Raw genomic sequence first — 21,320 nt, forward strand, 5'->3', positions numbered from 1 at the left:
TTTTCTAGTTTCCCTACCACGTTCAAGCTTCTGACATTCCACGCCCCGGCGCGTAGAACGTTATCCTTTCGTTGATTATTCAATCTTTTTCTCATGGTAACCTCCCCCTTGGCAGTCCCCTCCCGGAGATCCGAATGGGGGACTATTCCGGAATCTTTTGCCAATGGAGAGGTCATCATGACACTTCTTCAAATACAGGCCGCAAATAGAGAACCGAATGCAAAATGTCCAAAACTAGAAGATAACGCATTGGAATGGATTCAAGCACATCCACAAATTGTCATTGGAAGTAATAAAAAACTGATTAAAATACAAACTCGTAAACTAATGCTACAGTGGAACTTAACAGATTTTAAGGGTGGAGTTAGTTGGTGTACACATTTATGAACCGTCATGAGCTTAGCATGCGAACCAGAACCAAAATATCTTAGAAAATGCCATAAGAACATGAATAGAAATTATTATCTTTCCATCGCCTTACTGTTTAACATCGAAAGAAAACCAGTGTGGAACTAAGCCAAACAGTGAATACGGACGAAACTCCTCCGATATTTGATGTGCCGAGTACAGAACTCTTGCTATGAAAGGTGCTAAAACTGCAGCTATAAAAGCAAATGGACATGAAAAGTGCACTACACTGTTGTCCTTTCATGTTACGCTGACGGTACTTAGCTTAATCCAATGATCATTTTCCACTGCAAAAAAATAAGTAAATAAATAAATAAATATCCGAAACCTTCTGAAATACCGCCAGGTGTTCTTCACGTACATGAGAAGGGTTGGATAGAGAGGCTGGTATGAAATTATGGAATAACAGAGTGTGGGAGAGAGGGGAAGGTGATTTATTGATGAAGAGTTCTGTTCTTATGCTAGATCAGTTTAGTAGTCATTTGAAAAATTCTGTGGAAGAGAAACCGAGACAGGGAAATACAGAGCTTGCTGTTACTCCGAGGGAACTTACTTCACAACAGCAACCTCTTGATGTCACGATAAATAAACCATTCAAAGAGTATATGAGAAAAGAGTGAAACAAATGGATGATGGGTGAAATCCAACATGAATTCACGCCGAGGGGAGCTTTGAAACGACCTACAATCAAACAAGTGTACCGTGGATAAAATAATCGTGATCCCGAGTGAGAGAAAGCATTATTGTTAAATCTTTCAAGAAGTGCGACATAAGTAACGCTCAGATGACAGTGAAGACCTATGAAGAGGACAACGACGACGACGAACGGGAAGAAGAAGAAGAAGAAAGTTGAGATGACGGTTTTCAGGGATTTTAAAGGTATATTTGGTTTTTTAAACAAAGAATCTTTAAATCTGGTTTTGCAATCTAATAACAAAAATGGATGAAAACTTTTTTAAAAAAATCCTTAAAATTAAGATGCGTCTTATATTCCGTAGTTCCTTTTTGTCCATTAATATATGTAATGTGACGTAAGACACTGAATCTGTCATCTAGGAGAATTGAACGAGCTGTGCTGAAATTATAGAATTATTAAGATACTGTCTCCTTGTACTATTAGTCGCTGCAGTTCGGTATTATATTCGTTTACTGTAAACCTCTATCATTAACCTCACTGTATGGACAACTGCATGGCGAGTTTGGCGCGTGCTTCACTGCGTATTTTTGTTACAGGGCATTCTCGCTCCGACAACGCAGGCAACGAGAGCGTCTTCCCCGCCTCGAGAGGTGCTGCCACCTGGCGGCGAGTCTCGCAGTCAGCTAACAGGTGCGCCTGGGGACGCAGCTCCCTCGCGGGCGCACGAAACGACCGAAGGCAGGTTTTCCCCTTGGCGCTGATTTGCTTCTGAGACCGTCGGATTTACACTGAATCGCCAGTTTCATATTTCTCTGCGACCGTGTGTTCTCATCATCATTCGCTAATGTTGCTTGTCGTACTGCAGTTGAAGAAAGGAAAAAAATTGTCCTGAACCACTGTCTTTCAATTATAATCGGCCAAGCAACTCTTTCCCATTTCAGTGGTTTATTCCATCACACTTCTTCCCTATATTTTAAATTATCGAACAATATTTGTGTACTATCGCAGACTGAAAGAATGTGATACAGTGCCGAGCTTTCGAAACTACCTCAAGTATGGCTTTTTCTTTATATTGAAAGAGACACAGTAAACAGCATTCCACTTCGGCTGTTACTTCTCGCCGGCCGTAGTGGCCGTGAGGTTCTAGGCGCTACAGTCTGGCGCCGAGCGACCGCTACGGTCGCAGGTTCGAATCCTGCCTCGGGCATGGATGTGTGTGATGTCCTTAGGTTAGTTAGGTTTTATTAGGTCTAAGTTCTAGGCGACTGATGACCTTAGAAGTTAAGTCGCATACTGCTCAGAGCCATTTGAACCTTTTTTTTTTTTTTTGTTACTTCTCTTTGAATCAGCAGAACATAGATGACTCACTTGTTTATGCCTCAATAGTCAGTCTCAGTCTGAGTACACTTAATCAGCATCCAAATGTGCACTCTGCAGCTGGCTGCAATACCCATCTCAGACGTTTATTTTTACCTAGCTCTTATGTGTCGTTTGAATTACTCAGTCAGTGCGTAATACAGGTACGACACACGTTGATTCCAAATAAAAGCAAATAACGTGGACTGTAAATAACGGCTATTTTTCGGATTACAAATATGGCTATGAAATGACGCTAAAGGCATTTCTTTTAAACACGTTAGTACATTTCGGGAAATTCGAGTAACTGACAAGGCAAATATGAAATGTTTGCCTGATGTTGTCAACGATGGTGTGAATTTACGATTTAAGCTTTCAGAGACGCACAATCGAGCAGCTAGCTATAAAGAAGTGTTGTATGAAATTATAATGAGCCACAGTGGCTGCCTCTGGACACAGGTTATCCCTGAGTTAACCACAAGTGATGGCTTATATTTCAGCTCCCATTTTATCGTCTCCGCTTCGAAAACAAAGATGGATCTGTTGCTGAGTGAGCTCTACAGATACAAGATTCGATGGTATGTGAGGCGTACGGACATAGCACCCAAATTTCGATTCTTCGTACATCAAAGCCTTGAGTTTACTTTTGATGTACTTTAGTCAGGTGTTTGTAGAAGTCTAAAGCGTCATAATGTAAAATTCAACGCCTTGGAAGGATGAATATTACTCTTCTAAAGTATGTAGACCGTTAAATACGACATTTCACTACTTACAAATTTTGTCATCATCGGATATATCCTAGAGGCAATTGTACACACAATTTGAGACACAGTTTTCTTTTTCAATGTTCTCAGAATTATTTAATAACTCCCGTCTGCAGGTGATACATTTTAAACAGCAAATACATCACTAGAATGGATTGAGCTTTCACTGCAATCCATACATAAAAATTTCTCATGAATATGATTTTCGGGTAGAGTGATGTTCTTAGTATGAGTGTCAGTTTAATCCCTTTCTCCATTGAAAACTATGCGTTCAGCATGTCTTACAGAACACAGGAAGCACATGCGTCAGCCACTATATAGGAAGGGATAACCTACACTCAGCGCAGGCGAGCACTTCAGAGCATAAATAACAAGCATATGGCTGTCGATATCTGTCCGACAAAAGACTCAGAAGAGAAGAGAAACCAATAATTTACTCATACAGTACAATCCTAGAGATGCTCATAAAACCGGGAGGCTTCCGAAGACGATACAGTACAGCATTTTCTAGGCAGCACGCAAGTTTCAGGGCAATTAAGTTGAAACAAATAATTCGACATATTTACAATGTAATATTAAAAATGTTCACAGTTTCTTAGAAGAATTGAAACACCATAGAAAAAAATCAGTTAAGAAGTTTTAGTGACTCGATTAATGACTAATAAAAAAAACATTATACGTCAGTGGAAATGAATAACTTAAGTCACTAATGAGGGACGAATTGGACGAAAATCTTCAGAGGGCACAGACAACAAACCGAGAACTTCCTGACACCGTAATACTGGCAACAACAGGATGTATTATGTTTTAAGGGGCTCCGGAAAGGCTCAAAATCATGAAAAGTTCAATTTTTACTTTTTTGCGTTTTCTGAATCTGCAGACTATTACCTTTTAATAGATATATGATTTATTCAATTCCGAAGACTACAACTATTGCCGGCCGCTGGTGGCCGAGCGGTTCTGGCGCTACAGTCTGGAACCGCGCGACCGCTACGGTCGCAGGTTCGAATCCTGCCTTGGGAATGGATGTGTGTGCTGTCCTTAGGTTAGTTAGGTTTAAGTAGTTCTAAGTTCTAGGGGACTTATGACCTCAGCAGTTGAGTCCCATGGTGCTCAGAGCCATTTGAACTACAACTATTTTTAAATTTTTTTTTGAAATGTGTTCTACATGGGCGTGACCCACTGTGGCGTTGTTAAACTGCTGTCAAATGCTGTTATTATTAACGTCCGTGTTCATCAGGCACATTTTAGTGATGTGAGATAAAGTATGTGTTGTGGCTAACCTGTGATGGTTCAATATATATCGCTGGTGTGATTGTCGATTGTTTCATGTTTATTTACTCTGTCGTTATCTCGAAAATATTCGTAATTAATTCTGTTTCTTGAGTCTCTGTTTTGTTGAAGTATAATAATGAGTAAAAGTAAAGTTATTAGAAATCCTCTGAAGGCTTTTAAGAAAAGGAGAAATGTTGGAAAGCCAAAGGTATGTGTTATTACTGTAAAAAATAAAGACGATAACCAAGTGAGTGAACCTAACCTCTCAAGTACACCTGCCCATAGCAGTCAAAGTGGGAAAGAAAATGCTTCACAGAAGAAGCTTGGTTCAATGAGTGAAAACTATGAATGTTTTATGGGCGAATCGGATGTGAATGAAATATTTGATATGTCGGTTCTCAAAGGAATTTTTTCAAACTGTGTAAGATGTATTCATTGTAGTGAAGTTGGTCTGGAACTCTTCATAATAAAGCACGTAGGACTTGCTAGTGAAATACAACTGAAATGTGATAAGTGTTCATACATGACTACCTTTTGGAACAGTGTTGCAGTAACTGCAACTGAAGAAAATGGTAGCAAAATCTACGAACACAACAACGAGCGATGCTTCCTTTAGACAAGGAACGCCTTCGGGCTACAGACAGGGCAGTAAAGAGTCTAGAAATACAAGCAAGAGTAAACAGGAGGAGGAACAAGAGGAAGCTGGAGGAGGAGTTTGCAGAGGATGAAGATAATCCATCCTATGGACCTGGAATGCACTAAAAAGTTAATCCAATCTTTGTCTCTCGATTCCCAAAACTTTTATTTTCTCATACTAACTATATGTTTTTTAAGGATCTTCCAAACATATTTGTTTCAAACTTTCAGTAAATGTTACACAGTACCTTCTGCATAATTTAACACAGCCTTTTTCCAAAAAACTGTATATTTTTGAATATATAAACAAAAAATTGCAAACAAATGTTGTGAATTTTCATTACAATTGAAAAAAAATCATCTTTAATAACTGAACTAAAATTTTGTAAAATCCCTATGTTAAGTTGTAGCCCATATTCCAATAAATAATCTGTAAAAATTTCAACTTCCTACCTCAAATACTTTGTGAGGAAAGATGTAATTTATAAGCGTTATTTTAACATTGCAAGTATAGGGCGTTCCGGAGCCCCTTAAATATATCTCACATCATTCAGTGTTCCAGGGACTGACAACGGAGGTATTAACAATTGTCTGCAGACAAGCCCGCCCAGAGTAAGCGTTGTAGGTGACTGCTTAAAAGCTGTCAACAGCCGCTGCTCACGTGGTCTACGCTGCTTTGAAGAACTAACCCCTCCGACCTCAAGGTAGGACCTGCTACCTTTATACATACGATACTGAGCCACTGATATCTCAGGCTGCAACTTTCGCAACTGTGTGGAGACGTGAGAGGAAGTTTGTGCAGCGGTAGCATTGTTGGTACTGTAGCTTCAGTTTCTGATGACCCTAACTGTCTCTCTGACAAAATCGTCCACCGCAGACTTGGTATTTGAAAATCCTGGTACTGATAGTTTCCACCTCGGATTTTGTTTCACTGTACTATTGGAGAATGCGAATGTCGTGCAGAGGCCAATTCCAGTCACTTCACATGTCAATGGATTTCATCGAGACGGTAAATGATAAGCTCGAATGAAATCATTACTCGGTCAATTTGACTCCGGCGCTTCATTTAGTACCGCTTGCGCACATTTCTCAGACATCGGTTTTGAAAAACACTACTGAAATCGTTTGTAAATCAGGAAATGTTGAAGAATTTTGCATCAGCAACGCTTCAAAATGTTACAGAACATAGCTAATTATTCTTGGCTGAGTTTATTCCTTTGGATTTTACACTCGTAACGAAGTGAAAGTGATTAAAGCATTAAAACAGCCGACCTGATTACTTTTAGAGGAAAAGCTAATGGATCCGTACAAAATCAGACTGGGTATGCAAATTATTCTTCCAGACTGACAAAAGCTGCAGGTAGTCTTGGTAGCAGTACCGGCACTGAGGGAGAACCAGGTTTCATCAGAAAACACGACAGACCACCACCCAGATCTTAAGCTCTCGCTTGACACCACTGAAGTCGCAAATGGCGATAGTTTGGGGTCAGTGGAATGCACGCTACAGGGCGTCTGGCGCGGTGGTGTCGCTGAGGTAACCGATTTGTAACAGTTCGTTGTGTCACTGTGGTGACAAATGCTGCTCAAATTGCTGCTACAGATGCAGTACGATGCACCAGAGCCATACGCTGAACACGATGGTCTTCCCTCTCGGTTGCGCCACGTGGCCATCCAGAGTCCGCTATGAGCAATCATGTACAGAAACTGCATTGCTACCAGGCTTTCTGGAATATCGCAGAGGGAATATCCAGCTTCTCGTAGCCGTATCATACGACCTCGTTCAAACTCAGTGAAGTGTTGATAATGGCGTCTTTGTTGCCTTAAAGGTATTCTTGACTAACATCAACTCACCAAGTTCAATCTCAAAGGCAACTAACGCTCTCCACCGTTACAACGTTAATTTAAAGCAAATCTGATATGCATCCTTATAGGGGCGTTAGTAGCACCACTGTTATGCAACTGGCGCTTAAGTCTGAATAGACATTAGCTTTCAGCTGTACAAACCCGCGTACCAACTTTCGATTATGTCGCACTATTCCCTCACGGTAATGGGATTTTTTCCGTCAGTTTTTTTTTTCAGGAACTTCTGGTTGCTTCGCTATTTAAGGCCTGAAAAATAGGAAATGGTATAATTTCTGGTGTAAAATAGGAAGCTACCCAAAGTTATTCATAATATTTTACAGAACTATAACGAGACCGACGTAGGACACATACGAGTGGCGTTTGAAAAGTCCGTGCAAAGTCAGAGAGATGGTACCACCGGCGCGTATTGAGGTCATGTTTAGTTATTAGCATCTTTGGAAAGAACGCACACCAAGTTCCGGCCATATTGGTCTACTTCTTTGTGTTTGGCATTTGTGTGAACCCAGGATATCGAGTGATTGTCAAAAAATGGACGAAGAAGAATTTCGTGTGGTGATTAATCATTACTTTATGAAAGGCAAAACGCGTCAGGAGACTAAAGAGAAGCTTGATAAACATTATGGAGACTCTTCACCTTCGATTAGAGGTTTCAAAATTTTCAGAGTGGCCATATGGGCACAAGTAATGCTGAACGTTCTGGACACCCTGTGGATGTTACGACTCAAGAAATCATTCATAAAATCCGTGATATGGCGATGGATGACGGAAGAATTAAGGTGCCTGAGATTGCTAGTGCTGTGGGCATCTCGAATGAACGGGTACATAATATTTTGCATAAACATTTGGACATGAGAAAGCTTTCTGCAAGATGGGTTCCGCGATTCCTCACGCTTGGCCAAAAACCGTGTGAAGTGTTGCAAGGATGGTTTGCGGCTGTTCAGGAAGAATCCGGAGGACTTTAAGCGTCGTTTCGTCACATTGGATGAAACATGGATACATTACTATACTCCTGAGACCAAACAACAGCCTAAACAATGGGTTACCAAGGGAGAATCTGCACCAAAAAAGGCGAAGACCAGCCCTTCGTCCGGAAGGGTTATGGCGACTGTCTTTTGGGATTTGCAAGAGATAATCCTCATCGACTCTCTGGAAAAGGGTAAAACTATTACAGATGCATATTATTCATCGTTATTGGACCATTTGGAAACCGAGTTGCAAGAAAAACGCTGGCGATTGGACCGCAAAAATGTCCACGACAATGCATCAGCACACACCTCAGCAGCTTTGATCGCAAGATTAATGGAAATGGGATTCTAATTCGTTTCACATCGCCCCAATTCTCCAGACTTGGCTCCCTCGGACTACTATTTGTTCCCCAATTTGAAGAAATGGCTGGCGGGACAAGGATTTTATACAAAAGAGGAGGTGATTGCAGCAACTATTAGCTGTTTTGCAGACTTGTACAATTCCTATTATTCGGAAGTGATCAACAAATTAGAACAGCATTGGACGAACTGTGTAAGTCTAAAAGGAGGCTATGTCTAAAAATAAAAAAGGTTTACCCCAAACACGTAAGTACTTTTTATTTTTGCATGGACTTTTCAAACGCCCCTCGTAAGAGTAGAAATTTGTTTGCGTAAATAGTGAAGACAGGTTTTTTTTAAGGTGGCTTTTGGACACCCAAAATTAACCCTTGAACAATTCAGATGCTGACGTAGACACACGCAACTGATGTGAAAGAATGTGAATGGTGGTGTTAGTCGGTGACCGAGGTGAAGGGCGGGCAAGGGTCAAGGTCGGTTGCGGGGGCACCGTTCTCGGGAGCGGTGAACCGGCGACCTTCCGCCTCCCGCGGCTGCCCCGCCCTCCGGAGCCCTCGGCGGCGCCCTTGGCCGGACAGCGCGCTCTGAAAGGCGTCCGAGGGGGTGGAAATGCAAATGGCTGCCCGCGAAGCAGACCGCAGACAGCGGGGTGTCTCTGCCTGCCGCATTGTTAGGAGAGTCCGGGCTCAGCGACGAACAACCAGAAGGAGTACCACACACGCAGGCCGTCCCAGCGAGATACAAAAGCCGCGGCGAGCGACGAGTCTCTGGTTGGAAAGCGATTCTCACGCCAAGCTTTGCAGTCGCACCTCCCTCCTGAACGTTCCGTTATCGTCATGGGGCCACAAACTTCAGCGTAATTGGGAGATGTGTAAAATAGCCGACAGCTTCTGCTGTGGCCTACATTTTTACATAGGACTCCTAATCCGCACTGCAGACTGTAGACGGTGTCTCAAAATGATACTTCTTCTACGATGGCCACAGCACCAGTCATAGCATCCAATTGAATTTCGTACGGGAATTAAATGGTTCAAATGGCTCTGAGCACTACGGGACTTAACATCTGAGGTCATCAGTCCCATAGAACTTAGAACTACTTAAACCTAACTAACCTAAGGACATCACACACATCTATGCCCGAGGCAGGATTCGAACCTGCGACCGTAACGGTTGCGCGGTTCTAGACTGAAGCGCCTAGAACTGCTCGGCCTCGCCGGCCGGCGTACATGAGTTAATCGTTCCATATTTTGTGCTGCCCTTGTCGTCCCATATCGACATTCCGGTTTTGATTTTGGAGCCGGCACACTACAAAGTCACCACAGGATACATTAAAGTATGTGAAACGTTTTTCAAATTTGTCGAAACATATAAAACCGTCACAACATGCAGCTCAGACTGCTTAAGCGTCGACAACAATAACATAACAACAAATATTCGACATACAGGATTGAACAAAAATATGTAAACACTACAAGAAATGTGTGCTTGACCACATATGCAATCAAGCCTGCAGGTGGCACTGTTGTGTCTGACCACAAATGACACCTCTGAATATCAGTACCTTAACAGTTGTCAGTCGTGGGATTCTTAGCCACACCACATATGTAATAGCTCTCTGAAGCAGGGTATTTTCCCAGATAGACTGAAGTATGCCATTCTTTAACCACTGCATAAAAAAAGGGATACGTCTGATGTCAACAACTACCACCCAGTTCTCTTCTGACTGCTTTATCCAAAGTTCTTGAAAAAGTAATGTATTGTAGAGTAGCTTCACACCTTTGTAAGAACAAAGTTTTAACAAAATGTCAGTTTCGTTTTCAGAAGGGTTTTCAACGGAAAATGCTACATATACTTTCACTAATGAAATATTAAATGCTCTGAGTAACCGGAAGTCACCCCTTGGGATTTTTGTGATATATCAAAGGCTTTTGATTGTGTAAATCATGGAACACTTCTAGATAAGCTCAACTACTGTGCTATGAATGGGACAGTGCTCAAATGGTTTAAATCATACCTAACTGGAAGAGTGCAGAAAGTTGAAGTAAGCAGTTCACATAATATGCAAAAAACTGGTCATTTCTCGAACTGGGGAACAATCAAAAATGGTGTGCCGCAAGGTTCGGTCTTGGATCCTCTGCTGTTCTTAATATGTATTTATGACTTGCCATTCTATATTCACAAAGATGCGAAGCTGGTACTTTTTGCCGATAATACAAGTATAGCTATCACACACAACAGACAAGAATTAACTGGTGAAATTGTAAACGATATTTTTCGGAAAATCATTAAGTGGTTCTCTGCAAATGGGCTCTCATGAAACTATGACAAAAAACTGTATATACAGTTCCTTACAGTAAATGGAATGACACCATTAATCAATAAAGAAATCGGTAGCTAAGATAGAATATTCAAAATTTCTAGGTGTATGTATTCATGACGAGATGAACTGAAAAAAAAACACATTGAGGATCTGCTGAAATGTTTGAGTTCAGCTACTTATGCTATTAGGGTCACTGCAAATTTTGGCGATATACATCTCAGTAAATTAGCTTACCACGCCTATTTTCATTCTCTGATTTCGTATGGCATCATACTATGGGGTAACTCATCATTGAGTAAAAGAGTGTTCATTGCACAAAAGCGTGAAATCAGAATAATTGCTGGAGCTCATCCAAGATCATCCTGCAGACACTTATTTAAAGAGCTAGAGATCTTCACTTAGCCTCACAATATATACACATTCACTTATGAAATTTGTTATTAACAATCCGAACTAATTCAAAAGCAATAGCAGTGTACATGGCTACAACAGTAGGAGAAAGGATGGTATTCACTATTCAAGGTTAAATCTCACTTTGACTCAGAAGGGCGTAAATTATACTGCCAGAAAAGTCTTTGGTCACTTACCTAATAGCATCAAAAGTCTGACAGATAGCCATACAGCATTTAAAAGGAAATTAAAAGAACTTCTTAATGGCAACTCCTTCTACTCATTAGATGAACTTTTGGATGTAGTAAGTGGGTAATTTTCCCAACCCCCACAAAAAAACTAAAAGTATTAAGTGTCATGTAATATTTTGTGTGATTTAATATCTTGTATAGACACCTTTCTTAACCTGACAGGTTCCACATCATTTCGAAGTGTCTTATTCATGATCTATGGAACAAGTACTAATCTAATCTAGTCGTGGCAAGAACAGTGATCTGCGTAGTTGTGAGTGCATTACGTCGGAATTAACTAAATTCGAACGTGGGCAAGTTGTTTGTGCTCGTATGATGGGCGATTCCGTATCCGAGATAATCAAAAAGCTGGGTCTTTCAAGAGACGGCATATCGAAGATTTATACCTCACACAGGGAACCCGGAAAAAAATCATCCGCTAAGCCAAAACGTGAGGAAAAGTGGAGTGATCGTGACAGACCGTCATTGAAGGGGATTGTGACGAAAAAAGAGAACGACAGTTGCAAAAGTTACTGCAGAATGACTGTGCAAGGTCACGTTACTGCCAAGTATTAGGTTGCCATTTTGGTTGATCAGGTCGTTCGCATGGTACAGTCTTTGTTCCCTAATGGTAATACCGTGTTCCGAGACGACAGGGCTCCTATTCACTCAGCTTACACCGTCGAGGACTTTTTTTGTGAGCGCAGGGATAAATTGTCGCATGACCCCTGACCACCAGAGTCACCAGATGTCAATGTTATTGAGTCATTGTTGTCTGCTTTGACGAGAAGGGTACGTGATTGCTATCCACCATCATCAAATAAGCAGTATTTATCCACTGCGAGACGACTGGAAGCTGTACTGAACCTTGCAGATTTCCTATGTAGTTCAAAAATGGTTCAAATGGCTCTGAACACCATGAGACTCAACATATGAGGTCATCAGTCCCCTAGAACTTAGAACTACTTAAACCTAACTAACCTAAGAACATCACACATATCGATGCCCAAGGCAGGATTCGAACCTGCGACGTAGCGGTCGCGCGGTTCCAAACTGTGGCGCCTAGAACCGCTCGGCCACAACGGCCGCCTCCTATGTCGTATTACGCACAGTATTGTGTTGTGGTTTTGATGTTTCCATATTTGATTCCGAACTCTGTAGAGGGTAAATGGCGTTGTTAATGAGCTGCACTCCTGGTGGACTCTATAAGCGTCAAATATCGATACCACCGCGATGTATCGGATTCCATTCCTCATCTGTGCTGATTCCTAGATGACATGTGGTGCGGGAGTGTCCTCTCGGTGAACAAGTGGTGCGAGCTCTTGGCGCCCACAGAAAAGGCGTGTAGGAAGTTCTCTGCGAGATCGGATTATGTGGTGAACGACAAGAGTCGGGGCTCAAAAAATGGTTCAAATGGCTCTAAGCGCTATGGGACTTAACATCTGAGGACATCAGTCCCCTAGATTTAGAACTACTTAAACCTAACTAACCTAAGGATATTACACACAAACACGCCCGAGGCAGGATTCGAACCTGCGACAGCAGAAGCAGCGCGCTTCAGCACTGAAGCGCCTAGAACCGCTCGGCCACAGCGGCCGGCAGTCGGGGCACGGGAACGATGACGCGAATAAGCGTGTGAAGTACTTACTCTATCATAAATGTGTCTGTTTACTACGATTATGATTTGGGTCTATTATGCTATTTTCAAGTGCTATTTCACTATGAAATGCTTCAGGCGTCGTTATCTTGAAGAATACCAACCATGATCCCATATTCCATGATTAAGATTCGTATAGTGTAATATCAACAGCAGCAGAAAATGCTATAAAGGGAGTAGGGCAGAGAGTGAGTTAGTGTGAACAATTGAATGATAGGTTTGTTCTCATCAGAATCGAAAGCAAACCAACACCGATAACGATACTTCTGGTCGACGTGACAAGCCGAAGATGAAGACAGAGAGAAAGTGTATGCTGGTATTGAACGAAACTAATTCTGTATGTAAAGGGAGATGAAAATGTAATAGTCATGGGTTACTGCAAGCGATTGGAGGGGAAAGTGAAGAATAAATAATTTAGGAGAATATGGGCTTGGCACATGGAAGGACAGAGGAAAAAGTATAATTGAGTTTTGCAATAAATTTAGCTAGTGATGGCGAATACTCTGTTCACGAATCATAAGGGGAGGAAGTATACTTGCAAAAGGACGGACAATAAGGTAAGATTTCAGTTCGATTATATCATGGTTAGGCAGAGATTACGAAATCAAATACTGGATTATAAGGGGACTGATGACCTCAGAAGATAAGTCCCACAGTGCTCAGAGCCATTTGAACCATTTTTTGAACTATGTCACGGAGACTCATTCGTGTTTCCTACAGCCAACTGAGAGACTTTGAAAGGGGTCAAATTGTGGCCTTTCGAGTTGCAGGATTGTTCTTTCGGATGCATCATCTCCGCAACGAGGGTGGTATCAGTGATCACATGAACATTGTGACACACGTAGACGAAGTTCTGGACGTCCAGGCAGCACAGACACACACCAGGATCGTTGTATTGTAACGGAAGCAACGGGGTGCGATAAGCTACGACTCTCGTTCAGCATTGGCGTTTCTGGAAGGAATGGTAACCAGCACGCGGTACCTGCAGGATGTAGTTGGAGCCGTTCTTTTTCGGTTCTTGCAACAGCAAGGTGATGGGTTTTTCTAACAGGATAATGATGGCCCACACACCGCTCGTGGAACTCAACGCGCTCTACAAGACGTGCAGCAATCTCCAGCACGATCTCCAATCCTGTCTCCAGTCAAACATGTGTGGTATATGATGGGATGAGAAGTGACTTGTGCGACTCGTTAACCAACAACTCTCACAGAACTAGTTGAGCAGATCGAGCAGGCGTGAGATGACGTGTCCCAGGACAGTATCCACTGTCTGTACGATCGACTGGATACCAGAGTCGGTGCCTGCATTGCTTCTCGGAGAGGCTACACCACTTACTGAGACGGGTGTTTCCACATGGGTCGATACCTGGTCCCTCAGAACCGCATGTGCATCTCTAAATGTAATCACTTCATGTACTCCACATGAACTGTTGCAACAATAAATTTCAGTGAACTTGTAAGGTTGATGCATTAAGTTGTTCTGAAAGCTGTGCTGATATTCAAGACAATAAAAGCGGGTTAAAAGCTGTGAGCTATCTGGGGAAGTTAACCTTGCATTAATGAGCAACTGTTTCACCAGGTATCCAGTCTAGCTTACCAAGTTCCCAACTAGACTAACATTAATTATCATCTTTTAGTACTCATCTTACGATAACCGGTGATATATATATATATATATATATATATATATATATATATATATATATATAAAGAGAAATTAAAAAGAAATAAATCAGTTTATATTTGGACATTTATTTTAACATTGATCATTGTTCCGTTAAAATTTCAGCATATTAAACTTGATTCATAACTAAACTGGTGCCTTATTTAGGATTGTGAAAATTTGAGTTTCTAATCTTACGGAACACATCAAATATGGAGCCAAGATTGGGAGACTGCATACAACATTGCATTCATAAAATAACACACGAAGAACGTTGAAACATATGCAATAGGAAATTAACCACAACCAACCGATTCAATTTTCACCCAAAGAAGTTACGTTCGTAGCGGAATCTTGTCCGTCATGAAATTACCACACAGTGGTATACTAAATTCATACTAACTCTCTGTGAAATCTTCCCGAAAAGAATAGCTGAGGGCTACTTTGATTATTACACCACATGCTTCATGTCGTCAACTAGGTTTTGACAAAGAGTGTAACACCACAATAATTTTGACAATTAAAATAAATTACATCGAAACGCAATTTACAAAAGAAAAACCTCGAACTGGTTACTATCGTCTTACTATTAACCTGATGGGTCAAACAATTGTATAAGCACGTGGTACTGGTCTCACAAAGTACACCCCACGTGGGTTGAACATAAAAGTTGTTATATTGAAAATTATTGTCAAGACAAGATGTTATAACCTCACGTACATTCGCATTTAAGATTGATGATCTTAGTTAGAGTTATGGATCATCAACACGTGATTCCACTTTACTCACAAAGTAGTGACAAAGCAACTACTGGAAGAGATTCTGAACTTCACACTCGAATCACACTGCGTTGCAATTTAAGATAACTTAAGATATTTTAGATCTAAACCTGCAATAAAGGTGATTAAATTTTCAGTTAGGCTGAACTTAAGATATCCATTTTCCTACAGACTTAGCAGAGATGCGCTTACCACTGCAGACACTCGCCATGGACAGTCTGGCGTGGGCCCCTACCGAGGGTGCCTCACAGATACAATCGGAAGTGATCAGAGAGGCAGCTTCCTATAACAACATGACAAGGGACGGACAGGACCATACCAAGAGTAGAAACCTCTTTACTTTTAGAAAGCATAGCTACCTGTTCCGATGTTGGTCCTACTGTTCTCTAGCAGATCGGCTTGTCTGCTACCATCGAGCATGCAACTAGAAATACATTTGCTCATTCATCCTTTCACACAAAAGGGAGGGGGGTGACAGTATCTTATCATATACAGTATATAAAAGAAAGCGGATGTAGGTTCCGTATGAGACTGTGTGACATGAATTACAGATAAACTGTATTTTTAAGAGTAGTAGTGTGACAGATCGTTCTTGATTATGTGTAAAAGTAACACGTTCCACTGCTCAGTCTCCTCCCAGATGGAGTCAGAAACACCACAGTAAATTTAGAAGTGGAATGTATGCCGTAAATGACAACAGATTTAAGAAATTAACATGAAAGAAATCCAACAGAGACTTTTCAAACTGGAAACCTCTGAAAGGGCCTATTAATTTTTTTTCGGAAGTTTATTCAAAAGTTTCTATCAATAAGCGTGGTTTAAAGAAAATTCACTTCCCCTTAGAGTGGCCACTTTGCTCCACCTTCATTCCCCTAAAGTAAGACAGGCATCATCGTTATTTATGTGAAAGAACATAACACATCATGTAACTTATTTGCACACGAGGACGGTGTACAACCCCCGATACTGCCCAAAACCTGCCTTCTGCGGTAGAGCTCATCAGAAGAGCTTTTTATTTTTATTTACTTTTTTATACATGCCCACCGACAACTTTGATACGTAACAGGTCAACACTACCTAACTGCGGACACGGCCGGGTTCCAAGTTGGATGCAATTTACACGACTGAACCAGTGAAATTCGATAGACGAAAATGTTATTCCATGTTAACAGAAAACTAATTCGGATATTTTGCAGGCGCACGGAAAGGCCGGCGCTGTAGCAGCCGCTCATTAATAATGCATGTAGCCCATGAATACTACTAATGTATTGAAAACAAGTTGAAAAAGCGTGTTCGGCGAGCGGGAGGCTGCGCACGCCACCGGACGGCTACAAGCTACCCGATGGCAAATAAATGAGAATGAATATTTAAAATTAATGTAAAACGGGCTGAATTATTGGCCGGGGACCCGTCCCGCGGACGGGGCTTGTTTAATGAGGGTTTACACCGGCCGCTAGCGGTAAAAATAAGCCGCGCGGGGTCGTGCGCGGTACAGCCGAGCAATAAAAACAGCGGACAGGCGACGTCCACGTGGCTTGCACGCGCCATCGCCGCGGCGGCTGCGGCCGCCGCTCGGCAACCACCGACCAAAATATTCCCCTATCTTTCTTTTTCTTCTTCTGTAGCGGTGGAGTCTTTCTCGAGGCAGTGTAAGGAACCAGTGTAGTTGCACCTAAAATACAGAGCTGCTCTGAATGATTACATAGTTTACGAGGTGCTATAGTTCCGTAAGTACAGGGTGTTTCAAAATATGACCCGATTCTAAAACTCCATACTTACTGATAAAGCATACTGCAGACGAGGGATGGTTTGCAAAACACTCACAATATCTTGAAGTTTTAGCTATGCTGTTCAAATAGTTCAAATGGCTCTGAGCACTATGGGACTTAACATCTGAGGTCATCAGTGCCCTAGAACTTAGAACTACTCAAACCCAACTAACCTAAGGACATCAAACACAGCCATGCCCGAGGCAGGATTCGAACCTGCGACCGTAGCGGTCGCGCCGTTCCAGACTGAAGCGCCTAGAACCGCTCGGCCACATCGGCCGGCAGCTATGCCGTTACAAATGCTCTATGTGTACATCAGCATCAGAACGAAAAACATTTAGACGCTATCTAAATTCGTCACAAACTTTACAAAGTGTAACTGCTTTGACAGAAGTTACGGTGGCTGTTATACTGTTTTTCACTTCTTGTATGTCACGAGGTGAAGCGGAGATATTCGGGCTTTCCTTCATATACCTCCACAAGAAAAGATCGCATGGTGTCATGTCTAGCGATCTTGGAACCCAAGAATGCAGGGTAGTGTCTCTATCCAGCGTTGAGGCACGGTGTCGTTGGCAAACTGGCGTACTCTGTTGCGCCAGTGTGGTGCAGTTCTATCCCGTACGAACATCTAGTTTCTGGAGTCCTCCTGTAGTTGTGAAAAAAGCCAGTTCTGCAGCATTCCGGACACTGTGCTTTCCTCAAGAAAGAATGGACCGTACGCTTTTTCACGAGAAATGGGACAAAAAGTTCACTTTAATTGAGACTATCTCGTATTCATTAATGTCATGAGATAAGTTTCCTTTATTGTACGTCTGTGGTCACAAACGTTTTGTTAACAGATTACTGGTTTCGGTCTTTAACCACCATCATCAGTACTGTTTCATAAAAACAAAGTCCTAATGTACTGCAGCCATAGTGGCATCGTCAAATGACTACTGACAACATAACTCGTGCATGTGATGTTATTTATGTGTATTTGACGATGCTGGTGCTGATGTCGCATTTAACATTTGACGATGCCACTATGGCTACAGTACATTAGGACTTTGTTTTTATGAAACAGACCTGATGATGGTCGTTAAGGACCGAAACCGGTAATCTGTTAACAAAAAGTTTGCGACAATAGATGTAAATTAAAGGAAACTTATTACACATACGGGTCACCGTTTTTTGCGACGATGTCGCAGCTTGTGAATTTCATGAGTTCGAGAGTCCCCATATGCGCACATAATGTGGGTTTATTTTACTGCTAGTGTGAAACGTTGTTTCATCACTGAAAATTAACTAAAGTAAAAATGTAACATTTTCCATGTCCTCTAGCAGAGCATTGCTGGAATCAACCTTTTATATTCATCACGATGAGCTTGAACTAACAGTATTCTATCTGGCTTAGAGACCATACGCCGCGTTAACACTCGCCAGACAGTCGTATGAGGCAATGCCAATTCTCTGCGGCATCTTTTTGCCAATGGTTTCTCGATTCTTATGGTTTCAGTGCTTTCTGGAGCTGGATTATTGTATTGAAGACTTTTGGGAAATTTTACAGTTTTTAGTATACCACGTCTACAGATTTCTGGTCTTGAGAGGAAAGACATCGACTTCGAAAATTTCTGGCTGTTGTTATCTGCAAAACATGCGTCTGTTTGTGTAACGTCGCGTACTGTTCAGTGAGTAGCATTCAAAAAAATGCGTTGTGCTGTCAACAGTTCGATTCTCGGTGCCAACGAATTATTTTTCTACGTTTATTTGAACTACGTTTATCGAGCTAAAGTGCCAGTTAACAAATCCTGGATCATAATCTTCTTAAGTTTAATTGGTAGGCGTATGGAAATGCGAATATCCATAATAACAGAAGTTTCGTTTTCGAAACCCAGCTACCGTGAATTTGTTTCCATGAAATCATTTTACCATGTTTTCATTATTTATCGTTTCCAAGCATCATTATAGAAGTATGTATTCAGAATTTTCCCGGTATAAGACACAGATTCTAGATCCACAATGACCTCATCTAAAACATATTAAGCTGGGAAGGAAAAAAAAAAAAAAAACTAGAGGCTACTAACACCAACAATGAATATCCAAGCAGCAAATCGCTTCAGAACGCCTAAAATAATATAAGTGATGCAATTTTTTTCTGATCGATTACCATTCTTTATTACCATTCTATCCGGAACGTTGTATTAATGATTAATATGCTGCATCACGACACACTTTAATTTACTCCACATTAAATGTGTAGCAGTCATATACAAAATAATAAGTATCGCTTATGCTAAAATTTGAATGTCAAATCCGTGTCTTGTGATCGTCAGAGGGTAACAGTATTCCCACGCAAATTCCAGACAAAAATGGGGGCCGCCTATTCATTTTATCTATGGTATAAAGAGCAATAGCTATTCTCTCTCTCTCTCTCTGTATATGCACGCCTTTATTTGTATATACGTCACGAGAGGTACCGTGCTTGCGCTTGTTTTAAAGATATATCTTGGCTTTCTTGAAGATATCAGCAGATGTTTCTGTTGTCAAGATGTCGTTGTGACTACGGAGTGATTGTGACTGCGGCAGCCATTCTAGCAGACGAATTATAGCAGAAACTACTTATATGTTCTGCTGGTTCTTTCACTGTAAATCTGGAAAGTGTTAGTGTCTTTTCTTACTTTGAAAGTGATAATCTTCCCCGTTTATACTCGTTGTTTACATACCGGTATACAGCACGAAAAGTACTTAAGAAGCGCCCACAGTGTTATCTATGGAAAATTTGGAAATTTATGGTAAGATTTTATGGGACCAAACTGTTGAGGTCATCGGTCCCTAAGCTTACACAGCACTTAAATCTTTAACTTCAACTAACGCTAAGGACGACACACACACCCATGCCCGATGGAGTACTCGAGCTTACGACTGGGAGAGCCGTGCGAACCGTGCAAAGCACCTCATACCGCACGGCTGCCCCGTTCGACTGTTACACATGTGTGCTGGCTGTGTGAAGTTTTTTCTAGTTTGTGCAAAAAATGATAACTATTGTTGTATGTTCATTCATTGAACGTGAGAGCCTATACACATTAGTTTCTTACGTAATGGTATGTATTACAAAAGGTCCCCCACTGCTAAATAAATGTGCTGGTTGAATGAAGTACGTTATAATTTGCACGAAAAATTACAATTCACTCCCAGGAATGTAAACTACTTTCTTTGCGCTTGAAGGTAACTGAAGCAAAGAAAAACAGTACCAACAGAAATATGCCTGCATCAGTACCATAATATGTTTCATCTGAATATGTGCTTAATTTGAAGACGTTCTCGAGTGGAAAAGAAGTCTCCTAAAATAACTAGCTTGTAAGTTTTCTGTTATACCTTATAGGGGTCTGACAGCCAGACTAAGTCACCTTTAATTGTTTCTCACATATGTGAGTTTTTTATGTTTTTTGTTCTGATGATGAATGGTAGTTTCTTTTCACCAGATAATCAAGCTTTCTTGAATATTCACTCGCATTTCCATGAATAAGAAAATTTTTGCAGTTGGCAGGACTCGAACGAAGACAGCCCACATTGAAATTCGATCTTCTCATTAACTACTGTGGACGTTACACACTACTCCAGGGTACGGAATTATAGTTCTTACTTTGTCATGTGTCATATGTCTCCTGAAACCTTTAAACACCAGTAACTCATTATCTGACATTTAATGTCAATAAATTGTACAGTTTCGAGAGATTTTCAGTGTACTACTGTTTTGGAACAGCATTTATTTATGGGACTTAAATCCAATATGGCCTCACGCAGGTGCTTCAGCCAAAGTATATCTTTGAAAGGAGCGCAGCCATAGTATCTCTCGTAACGTATATCCAAATAAAGGTATGTCTCTGTATATAGGGTCTCTATAGTTTAGTGCTTCATCTTTGCTGTCACATATCGAGAACCACAAGCTATCGGCATAGGAACAGGGTTCACAGATACATCTTTGACCCTCAGCAGCCATCTTGATGACGACGTCTCCGTGGAAACAGCATCCCTGAAAATCTCAGCCGGTACTACCAGACTGCGGTCGATTACCATATGTCCTGTCACATTTGTTTTTGTATTTAAACTCTTTTTTATCTTACTTTATTATCATTAACGAATTGATACAACTATTCCGAAAATTATTGCTTGTAGAATGTTATATAAATGCTTTCGTGTCTATTATATTTTATCTGCTGTTTTCAACATTTTTTTGTGTAAATCATTGCTCAGTGGCTGATGCTTATGTCA

This window comes from Schistocerca serialis, chromosome 2 (genome assembly GCF_023864345.2).
Source record: "Schistocerca serialis cubense isolate TAMUIC-IGC-003099 chromosome 2, iqSchSeri2.2, whole genome shotgun sequence".
NCBI classification, from domain to species: domain Eukaryota; kingdom Metazoa; phylum Arthropoda; class Insecta; order Orthoptera; family Acrididae; genus Schistocerca; species Schistocerca serialis.